At 37.1% G+C, this 12,737-nt stretch overlaps 1 protein-coding gene across 1 annotated transcript in view; it reads left to right on the top strand.

The window, feature by feature from the left end:
* The window catches only part of LOC124404698 (RING finger protein 17), a 99,834-nt gene that overhangs the window by 52,955 nt on the left and 34,142 nt on the right, over positions 1 to 12,737 (top strand). The window lies entirely within an intron of this gene.

Below are 12,737 nucleotides of genomic sequence, written 5' to 3'. Positions count from 1 at the left end.
TATACGAAACCGATTACATGATGGAAAAACGTAGGCAGAGAAGTAAAGAGAGAAAAAAAATTGTGTGAACCGTAAATCGGAAAATGTTGTAAAAATCTCTACTTTATTGTAAAACAATGTCGTTGCTTTTATTGGCGTTTTTTTCTTACAAGTCAGTACCCACTACAATGAAATTTTGGAAACAGTCTCGTTCGAAATATGAAACAAATCTAACGTTTTCCAAAATTTTGAACCTGATACAAAGCTGAAGCTGGTAGCCAAAATAAATTAGCAGCCAAAAGTTCTAACGTTCATTCTAAAAATACTTTCATAACATTAAGAGGATAAGCATCCCGAACTGCATTTTTATATTTCCAAAAAAAGTTTGACACTTTTCGTTACTAGTTACAGCTTCACGATGATTCACCAAGATTCAAGATTACATGTAACTTGCTCGAATCACTCAGCGGTTACAAAGTTTCCCAACATTCGAAGTCGACTGCAGCATCGCCCATACATTACGTCCTGCATTATACGCAGGTATAAGCAATCCATTGCGAAATTTACTTGCACTACCGATTCGCAATTCGAATGTCTCGGCTTCGGCCCGTGGGAAAGGGACACTGTTTCACCGCCTTGCGCTGTTTCCACTGTGTTCCCAGATAGAGAGCAGGTATCTATCTATCTACCTATAGTCGAAGCCCCGCGTTAAGAACGATCTGCTCGTATTTGCTAATAAGCTTATGGCGAGCATGTCCCACTGCATAACCATTGTTCGTGCAAAAACCCCGCTTGCTTCGACCAACGCGATGAGTAGGTACGAGTCGGGGAAATTTCAACATTCAATGGGACATTGACGTGGTGTCTGCTGCATTGGACATTCCGAGCGTTTCGTTTGTTTCCTGCAGTTTCGCGACTTGTTTAAATAATAATACAGACTTGACTGTGAGAAATTTCTAAATTTGCTCGTGATAATATATCATAGAATGCTTGTAGAGGAATATAATTAATTAATTATTCACCGCAGAGAGCGAATTACTTTTTAACATTCTGATTCGTCATGTGTTATGATTCAAGTTTTGCTAATTAAATAAAATTTTTCTTTTATAATAACAATTATCCAAGGTCATAATACGCGTCGGCTAGCCGCTATTTGTATAACTAATGAAACTCTACTAATAAGGGATATATGTATATAAACTTTTGCTATGTTAAAACGTACGGATTTGCACAGTGAGTTAACAATGTTTCAACGTTTCGCTTTGTCTTCTTGTTTCGAATATTTTCCATCCTTATCATTGTTGTTGTATTAGCAATTTTATTACTATATACGATTCTCAGTTTACTGAATATTCATTTTTACACACTCTACGGTGCAGCAAAATATTCGATTTAGATCTTCAATTTATATACCGATTTATTTGTACTTGTATTATTTACATGTAATTATAATTTCGTATCACGGACGTTTTACTATTTGATTAAGGGAAAAAAAGGAGGAAAAAAAATGCTTTGATACACACACACACACACATATATTATATATCCGACTGTGTAAAATCTCAATTTCGTATAATTTGTCAATTTTGCATCTCATTTCGTGTCCAAAATGTCTACAACCCGCGTCTATAATATATCGACGTATCGGATTGTATATAGGAGAGAAACGTTGACGTTGCTTAAGGTAAAGGTTGGCTATTATGTATGTATGAATTTAGTTTAGACGAAAATTTCACAATTTATACATACACCTACTGTAGCAAATAGTTTTCAACGACAGAATTTGCATAAAGTGGTTTCACTTTTCTCACGTAGTTTTCATCGTGCAAATGTAACAACCGAATGTGGACACCGTATCGAGAGTCTCGAAACGCATTCACCGTTGCCATAATTATTCGGTGAATTTTTTCTTTTTGTTTTTTTATTTTTTCATCCGAGTATTACTTGGTAATATCCTTTACACACCTTACAATATTGTAACGATTCTCGACGGTGAAAGTCTATAGTTCTTTGCTATACATGATACTCGTTCATATCGTAAAATCATGGTTTAATTTTGTCGGTAATTTGCACGAGCCAATGAAGAATTTACATAAGCGATTCGTTTTTTCCACTCATATATATATATATATATATATATATATATATATATATATATACAAGTTTTATCACCGCTGTACCAGTTAATCTTTCATACTCAAGGAGCTTTTACTCAATACTAATATCAAAGTAGTCGAGGATTTAATGACTTTTTTATATGCCTGCGGACGACAGAAACAGATTTAACGCTCAGAAAAATTGGCAAATTGAAGAGAAACGAAGCATATTTGATTATTGTTGATGAAAAAAAATTTGTATGTATATGTAGCTATGTATATACACATATCTATATACATATTGCCGGTAAAAATATTCATTTACAAATATCGTTAAGAATTGTTTCAGTGACAAGCAAATGCTTGTCGTGAAAAATGACTGGAAGGTCAAAGAGAAGTGAATAGAGAAACGTTTTCTCGATGTTTTCTTAACGCTGATGCAATCTTGTACGTAAAAATGTAACGTTACTTTTATTAACAATTTATACAATTCGTGCAGGCTGTTGATAGCCGATTTGTAATCGGTAAGCTGGGTTTATGCTATTTCGCCAAAGCCGAATATCCACCGGCTAGCCGATGTTTTACGTGCCCGTAGGTGCTACAGTATTTGCCTGTATATGTATGTATATATATAATATATATATATATATATATATATACCTTAATGCATATATTTACATTCTCTGTACATCGGATGCGAGTTCCGAGTCACTTTGCTAGCGTTTTCAGTCTAATGCTGTTCATTTCGATTTGGTGTTTACGCATTCAGCAGCCGTATGTGCCTACACACTATATTACATGTAGGATATACATACATATGCACATACGTATATTGGTGGTATAAATGGCAATCAGGATCAAAGAACGTTTTCCTATATTCCCCCTTTTGCACTTTTTTAGAAAGTTTTTTTGTTCGTTTGCTGCATGCGGTGAAAACTTTGCGGCTGCAGTTGTGGAAAAAAAATGTTTTTTTTTTTCCTCAAATAAAATAAAATGAAGTAATAAACAGAATTCTTTTCGATGAAATTTTTTTTTTTTTTTTTATATATAATACGTATAATATTTTGGTATATATTCATGTAGAGCTGATATGTTTTTAAGCCCTCGTTTATTGCTTTTCACCAAATCTCGCGTGTAGTTTGGCCAATGTTGTTAAATTTTACGTTTCACATCTTTCATCCGTATTTCATCGTCTTTGTATCCACTCGTCGCGGTATAACTCACGATTAACGTATGTTACTTTTGAAGAAAACTCTTCGAGTGTCAAGTACAACATTATAACCGAATATTGTCAATTATGAATTTTGAACGCGTGTATTTGGAGGTAAATAAAATTTCTAAAGTGAAAATATTTAACAGCTCTGTAATATTCGATAATTTGTCGAATATAAGAGGGACGAGAGTAACCGCACGTTCATTATACTTATACTTATTTACTTTCGAATTTTTATTTGTACAGATCGTGAGTCATGAGTATACGTATACTGGTATGTGTGTAATCGAACGATATCCGTCGTTTCATTTTCATTGGTGCATGTAACTAGGGGTGGGGGTGACGCAACTTGGAAGGATCAATATTTCGAATGGGCGATACATCGATATTTAAAAAATGCGAAAATATAATAACGAGAGATGAATTGTTGGAAATCTTGATCCTCGTTATTTTACTTTTACATGTTTGAAATTTCTATATACCGAACCTTCCAAGTTTTGAATCCCACCCGTAACTGGAATAAAATACCAAATGTGCAACGAAAGCTGCTGAATTAATTCCTGTACGAAAAATTTAATCCTTACACGATCTTAGCCAAAAACACGTCATCTGATGATCCCAACGATTCTTTCCGATTACATTTTAATTATACACGATTATTTCTAACTGATTGTATAATTATTGAATTATTTCTATAGGTATATATACGTAGCATGTATTTGCAAGAAAAAACACAAAAAAAAAAAAAAAAAAAACAAGAACAACAAGAACCAAAAAAACATCAAAAAATCAAGACAGAAAAAAGTCCTCACTCGCACGAAGTACAAAGCAAACGTTGTGTGCATATATTGTTATAGATATTATTCATGCATGTCAAAGCCGTATGCACAGCTTCGTGCATGCGGAGAAAATTGTGAGCCGATATTTACGTTCAATGCTTCACGTACGTCTCGTTGCCTTTGTACTTTATAATTGAAACAAATTTCTAATACCCCAGGATTCGTTTTGCTCACATCTTCCTCTTCTCTTCTCTTCTCTTCTCTCCTCTTTTCCTCTCTCTAATCTCTCTCTCCGATCGAAAACACACCCTGTGTTGTTGGTAAATAGGTACACACGTACATTATATGTACTACATATGTATGCATATATACATAACAAGTCGATAAAGCGCGTCAGGGCATTTCACGCTCAAGTGTTAAGTTCAACCGGCTCCGCAATTTCCAGGTTTGCAGTTGGTACCTAGGCACACACACACACACACACACACACATATATATATGCAAATTATCTCAGTTGCGACCATCTCTTAGCTGATTGGGGTTCTACCCCAAAGTTTGACGAGCTTCTCATTTGGAAATGCACACCTAACAGGTGTCGTGATGGTGCAACACGTTGAAAGTATCCAGCTCTGTCGTTCTTGGCTATACCTACAGTTATTTATTCGTTTCACTTACTGGCGCTACTTTCTTAAAAACATTTTTCTTTTTTTTCTGTCTTTTTTCTTTTTATCGTTTCTTTTCACTTTTTCCTTTTCCTTTTTTCTTCCCTTCCTCGGGTCGGGTAATTGAGTTGCCAATTTCCGTGGAATCGAAGCGGGGGAGAAAAGCGGCGGTGGAATGGGGGGGGTTAAGGGCTGCGCGTACGTACCTAATTGCGGAAATCGCTGAATACGAGCTATCGATTATTTTATACGCTACGCGTTACAGGTATGTATGTATGTATGTATGTATGCATTTATGCATGTATGTAACGTACGTATTTGCGAGTGCAATAATTCGTGCGCGGAGGATTTATTGAGAGGATAGAAAAGGGTTTTATATTTGGTTTTACTTTTCTTCAAAGCTACTCACGGCACTGATGCTACCGCAGGTCCTTCATATTTAATTATTATACTTTATTTTTGTTTGCTTCATCTCCTTGCTTGTCTGTCTTCGAATCTTTTTCAACCTCATTCACTGTAGAGATATAGATGAGTGCGGTTATGAAAAAATCAACTTCGCGATATGAGAAGGCAGGTACATGCCTGTGCAATGAGGTTCCATTTATAACTCGAGTTTTGCAAAGTAATGCTGGGTGAGACGATGCTTGATCCGAGATTATGTAATACACGAAGTGTGTAAATGAAAGCCGTTTGTTTATTAAGAAAAATAAATAGAATGTACCTACGTATAATCGAAGGCATTAAAGACGATATGTATATGTATATATTTTTTTTTCCCCTCAATGCACTTATAATATTCAGAGCTCTGTTCTGAATGACGATGTTATTCGAAAGTTATTGAATATCTATGTGTAATCGAAATCTTTGCCAGTATAACGTTTATCGTTTTTCATCGCGTTCTAACTTGTAAGATATTGTGAAAAATGATAAAACAGAGAGGAAAAATTGTTGAATGTGATTTACAAAAGTGAAAGACAAAAATGTGACGTATGTACAACAACATACGTCGTGTTGTGGAAGTTGGTTGAATAGGTTATATGCGCCAACTCGTATGTTTTTCCTAGAACGCCTGCAGGATGATTGTAAATTGACCTAAATACGTATAGAAATAATCTGAATAGGTTCGTTATACTCGCTGACTACAGCCTCGTAATTGCTAATGTAACGCTTTTTCAATTCTTGTAAACAATGCACAATCACCGACGCACAATTAATACAATTTCATGACCGTAATTTTGAAGCGTTGAATAATCATTCAATGAAATTGGAACGCGCTTTGAACTCTCGTCTCTCTCTCTCTCTCTCTCTCTATCTCGAAATTCTACCTATCAATGGGTATTATGTTACTAGACGATTTCAGGATATAAATATCGTGAAAAGAACTACTTCTGGAAATAATTATTCGTCGGATAAGGGAAAAGTTTGCACTGAAAAATTGACCACAGTTTTAAACCGTCGATGAAAATGGTTGACGCGATATATATCGTTGCTTAGTACAGTTCAAAAGTTGATGCTTGCTCAACGACGGCGAGCACTACGTGCTGGAAAGCGTCTTCCCTGGGCTTATACTGCGATAGATTGATGGCAAACAGCATTATGACCAAGGAACAAGTACAAACATGTGTGCTTTTGATGCAAGACGTAAAGTGGCTGGTGCACATGAAACAGCAACAGCAACAGTAACAGCTTCAGCTTCGTCAGTTTAGCGGAAAGAAAAATTAGAAGGTTAAATGACGATCGGTACTGCAGTTTACGGTGCGTGAAAGGCTTTCGAAATAAAAGGATTCAATTGTTCGAACCAGGATGTAGAGGATCTGTTTTTTTTTTTTGTTCATTTCTCTCGCCGTTTCACGGACCATACAATCATTCTTCGTTATCTAATTCATCCGTTTTACGGGTACAATAAGAAAGCCTGGGAAGCTAAAATTGAAAGAAACTGTTACTCAGTCGTTTCAGGTCTATTATTCGATTCGATTTTTAGTCAAATCTTGCCGCCGAGTTGTGGATTAGAAAAGAAAGTCTCGTGAAACTAACGAAGGTTATATTATACCTTCACACCTCAAGATCGCACGTTTCTGTATAACACACGTGGGAAATAACTCGATCTGTATCATATCTCTATCTATCATCAGACAAACGCGATAGAATAATTTCAGCTATGGAAATACTCGACGTTTTTAACAAAATCTAGGCTCACGATCACTTCAACTTCCTGCTCATTATTAACAATCCAGTCTCATTTCTCCATCAAGTGGCAACGAGTAGGTATTGCCGTAATTGTAATCATCTCACGACGAGGCTCCGACAGGATGCACAAAAAAAGAGTGACAGAGTTCTTCCAAAGATGGATCCTGCGAATATCTTTCCTCTCAATCGCTGCAGTAACAAGTTGGTTAACGGACACAAAGTAGAGGAGAGAAGGAAGGCGCAGACGTCAAATCGTCGCAGCGAAAACGCACGATAAAACAATCTTTTGCTCCGTCGGATGCTGCAGGAATGGCAGAGAATTGCGGAGGAGGTGCATCTCCTGGTTGTCAAACGATCTCACCTGCGTGCCTTGACGACGTTCATCCTCCAACCCATCAACTTCCTTCCTTCCTTCCTTCCTCTGCATCTTCGTCCATTTCTACCTGCATGCAGAGTCGGATCTATGCGAATGGATTCTTACCGCTTCAGTATAATATGACGCTACCATGCTACTCCATCATATGCGTAGATGCATTTAACTATTCTGCACCCACCCATCCACGCCTCTCCGACTCTCTCGTTTCGCCGGAATGCTCCAAAGCGGATTCAATGCTACGTACAATAATGAGCACCCGGTTGACTTCAGCTTTTGATGCAGATGCTTCAACTCCTTGGCTCTGGAATAACAAGTCTCTTCATCGTTGTCTTATCACCGAATTTCGATACTACGCAGTCCTTGTTGTCTCTTGTTTCTTCGCTGTTGTTTATACTTGTATGTATGTATGTATGTATGTACCTACAAGCTCGCTCCAAAGTACCACCATGAAAGATGTGCTCACGATTAATTTCCAGGACGATTCCCAGACGCTGGTATAAAGTCCGCGTTGCATGGTCACGACGGTTAAACTCTAGGGAAGAAAATCGTCGACGTATTACTGAAGGAAGTCGTTGGTCCCTGAGATACGGAACGCTTTCTCAACCAATTACACTCAGATCTATAATAGTTGAAAAGACGATGCTCGTACTGACGGACAATTACATTCGCATTACGCGTTACTCACGATATTTAGAGATTACGCTGCTATTTGTGGAAGTGACGGGTATACACCTCTTACATTATAACACACAAGACGTGCCCAGTTGCTCAAAAACCCCGATCTCATACCTTTCCTTCGACTTTCGTTGTGTCGGATAACGGTTGAGAAAAAAAGCTGATCTTTCTTCGTCACGGAATATTTCCATCATTTTCTATAATTCAACGAATGATCGTCGTTGAGTCGAAACTTTCGGAAATGGATCTAGGCAGGTATCGATTAATCTTTACAGATTGTGAAGGTGTATCTCGATTATAAGCTAAAGCTGATGAAACGGCCTTGACGGCGTGCCAACCGCAGACGAACCGGACGTCTTACGTCCTTGTCCGTGAAGGAGAAGCAAGTTGATGAGGCCAAAGCCATGCGGGAGGCAGGCAGGTGCCTTCGATACCTCAGGGGATCGCGATATACAGTAACGGTGGACGTTGTTCTGTGGACGAGGTGAAAGCTGGCCGAACCGGACCCAAAGTCGATCGTCGTGTCGCATCTCGGTTATACGCGCCGTTGTTATTCCGATTTCTATATTTAAATCGAGCAAATACAGCTAGGTCTGAAAAGATTGAAAGAAATCACGATTCTCAAGATTCTTGAATATGAAGTCAAGTATTATATTCTGGATTTCGACAGTTTATTGCCGTAATTTATTATATATATATATATGTCGGGTCAGATGCCGGGACGGAATGGAAACTGAAAGACAATAACATAACACGCGATACAGGAGATTTCAACTCGCGGATTCAAATCCACTTTTCGCAAATCGACGACCGTGCGCAAACAACTGTGAAACGTATTTATAAAGGGAAACTCTCGCCCCCACTTGTTGGGCAGAACACGGTGGAGGGACTCTGATGCAGCGGAAAGCATACAATGCGAGGAAAGCGTCGGTCGTATCCAGCCTCTCTTTCATCTTTCCTTATTCTTCTATTACGTATATATATATATATATGTCCGCAATATGCATCCTATACTTACGTAAACTCTTTCAAGTACACTGGAACTGCAAATCCTTCAAAGATTCGAAAACACGCGCTCGTGTTTTCTACACACAAATCCGATAAGCGTTTTCCTTGTTTGATTTTTCCCTCGCGCGATAACTTTTTCTTTATATTTCTTTATATATATATACTTACTTACGTATAACTTTGTATTCCACTCCCTATGCAGGGGTGGAGAAGGATTTTTTACATACGGATCTGCGCACAGGAATAATCCTTTCTCTTTTTATTCCTTTTATTTATTTGTTTGCTTTTTTTTTTCATTGGTCTTTCGGTTTTTTTTTTTTTTATTTTTTGTTTCCTCCACATTTGTTGGTACTGATTCGATCAGATCGAGTCACTGGCTCGAAGCTTCATTTTGCTTTTCACGGTTTCATATCGGTTGCAGAACGAATTATTTTCGTTTGTATAAACAAAGCCAAAACTTGAAAGGGATATTTTAATTATTCATATACTAGTTTACACGCCTCGGGCATCGCGTTTGCGTCTGTCAGGAAAGATGATTTTGCCGCCGCGGTAGCTTCGAGCGATTCATTGATTAACTCTTGTCCGATACATTCTCGCTTGGCTAAGGGCAACAACGGATTCTCCAATGAAAAACTATCCACCTTTGTCACGCTTCGCCGTTTCACAATCGTTGCATTAACAGAGCGTATAACTCTGAGGGCTTTTTTATTCGATTTATAGGATTATACGCGGATATTCATATTAAACATGCAATTATAAATAAACTAAATACCACATCCTTTGTAAATTCGACATTCTTTTATAAATCCGTTCAACAATCTCTGATTCAAATATATTAGGAAAGATTAAACAATCATTAGGGATGAAAATAAAAACGTTTTAACGTCGATAAAAAAGTTTTAAGCCTGAACGCTTAAGAAGAGGCGTTTTGGGCGCTTTATATCCTGCGACGGTTCCAACCAGCAACTAAAAGGATTACTTTCCAACTTTTTTACACCCGCTGTACCGGGAGCCGATTGAACAGATTTCTTCAAACTAAGAAGCCTTTGCGGCGAGCAACGATATACACGCCTATACGGACTAACGCTTGTGCATCTCTGGCCAGTAGATTAAATAGCTTCGAGTAACTGCTGCACCGCTATAAGTGCATCGGCTCTTGCCTCATCTAAATACACTTTGGGGATTACTTAGAGGTACCTACAGTAGAAGCTGGTTTCGTCCCGCTGAACTCGAGTTTATCCCTTGATTAGCCGAGGGTTTGAACTGTAGGAGGCTTTCTTTATATATATATTTTTTAGAGGTATCACGACTATTTCTTTTAGCTTGAAAAAACTTTTTGTAGGCTTTTGTAGAGTCGATGATGGGAAATCGCGGATGATTTTTTTTTTTATGAAACATCCTAATGTGTACCTGTAAACCTGGAAGAATGAAATCCATTTTGAAACTCGTGGCAGTAATAGCGGAACGTGAAGTACGAAAAATATACCTCTTGTTGAAAGTTTTATATAAAGGAACGGAAAAAACTCACGTCTACGTGTATCGCTTGTATGACATTTAACGTGAAAAATATGTAAAACAATTTTAAAAGCCGAGGGTAGGTCGGTTGACGCCTAAGTACTAGACGAGTGCCTCGCTCAAATTGTTTCTCATTTATGCCCGGCGCGGTTACACTTCCGAGCAATTGTACCTACACCTACAAGTCTGGATATGTGCATATACCCTCCTCGAGTACCTACCTACCTACCTACCTACCTACATACCTACCTACTACTTCTTCCCCAACGATGAAATTATCATGCTCGACCTAATTTCGCAATTCCAACGTTTCTGTTGCAAGGAAGAAAAAGAATGAATATATGAAAAGCATAATATAAACAATTCCGAGAATATATGGTTGTACTGATGTGTTATCAAATGGAAAGCTCTCTCGAAATACATGTAATTTTCCAATCGATGACATTACGAACAACGCGACAATAGGATTCGATCAATTATGCGAGATCCTTTGTTCCGATCTTGGTGATCAGCTTGACGATATTTCTTCAAGCATGAATCTGTCGGATCATTTCAACCTTGAGTGGGAACAACAAAGAAAAAAGAAAGAAATCTTAAACAGTGTTATTTGTGGAAATTAGTGAACACGTACGAAACAACATACCAACATATATGTTGAAAATTAGATAATCAGAGAAAATTCGACTAACACAAGCTAAGGTGTGAATAGTTTGAAAGAATGTTTTATCACTGGTGCGTTAAAAATAATAAAAAACTAGTTTTTTCGATGTAATTTCAATATTTTGAGATTAATAGTTATCTCAAGTGTGGATATAAATAGTCTTGTGTAAATACGGTGCAACAGATGTTCGTAAACAATTATATTTATACCTTATAATAATGCATAAAAATTTCTCGAATATTTTTTAGACTATCTGTGAAAATCTGATGAGCCAGTAAAATGTTCCCAAAAACATTAGCATCGGTTGAAAAATCGCAGAATTTAATCAGTATGAAGATTTTAATTATAAAAACTTTTTCCAAATCGTCGATATCTTTATTTTGCGCTATTCAAAGTTTTTAATCTGATTCGATTACGAACACAAAATACAGGTATTGTTTTAACGGCTATCTTTTTTCCAAAGTTTTGAATCAGACGATAGTTGAAAACAATAATTGAATCTTATAGCCTGTTGCTGAGCCTCAGATCGCCGTGGCGATATTGGATCGGTAACATCGAGCTCTGCCTCGAATTCGAGGCGCAATGCACCCGAGATTACCCAACTACTCCCTCATGGATTCTCCCCTTTTGAGGTAAACGTTTTTGTCACCCTTCGTTGGTACGAAAGTAGCCTCCGTAAATTCGTTTTGTGGAAAACAGCCACCTGGTGCGCATCGTCTTTCGAATAACGCAAGACGATTCTGTAACGTGTATTGTTAGGTGTATAAATTTTCGTCGAATTGTGATCAGATCTCGTCAAATCACGGTATGAAATGTGAGAAAAAAATAACGAATAACGTAAGCATAAAGAAGAGGAAAAGTAAAATGAAACTACGTGTAAACTCAAACCGGTGAGATTCATTTTAATTAATCAATATATCAATAAATTCTTCTTCTGCAAAGTATAGTTATGCGAGTTGACAGAATTTTTTATGTACAAAATAATGATTGACAATCATAATTATTATAATATATGTTATACGAAGTTAACTATACGCCGCAAATAACTATAACTATCCACATACCAGGATAACAGACTTTTACTTTTTCCTCGTCTTTTTTTTTTTTTTTTTTTTAAACCTCCTTCACTTCAACTTTATGTGTAACGTATTGACAATACAAAATATGTTTTAGATTAACCGTTAGTTAGTTTTTATAGCTATTGTAACTATACCGTATCCGTGTATTTACATTTCTCGTCATTCGACGCTCAACGATCGATGTCGTGAAGAATTGCAAAGATTCGTGACGTATCACAAAAGTTTAATGCCCTGGGTTTTTTTACAACAACATGAGGGCAGAACAATAATTTTATGTTGAAATGAAGTAACTCACTTTAAATTCTATGGATGTTTGTATGGGGTAGTCTAAATGAATGTGAACAAGCTTTGACTCCGACTTATTTCCTATTTTTACTCCACCAAGTATACATTTTCTACTTTGTTCACATTTTTTCAGATTTTAGATCGCATCTTGCATTACTCGAAAACTATGCATTTAAAAAAAATTGCAAAGGGGTAAAAAGTTTTTTATTTTCTGAATTGGGC

This window comes from Diprion similis, chromosome 1, assembly GCF_021155765.1.
Source record: "Diprion similis isolate iyDipSimi1 chromosome 1, iyDipSimi1.1, whole genome shotgun sequence".
Lineage (NCBI taxonomy): Eukaryota > Metazoa > Arthropoda > Insecta > Hymenoptera > Diprionidae > Diprion > Diprion similis.
Note: the sequence above shows the minus strand (reverse complement) of the source record. Positions and strands in the feature narration are given on the sequence as shown.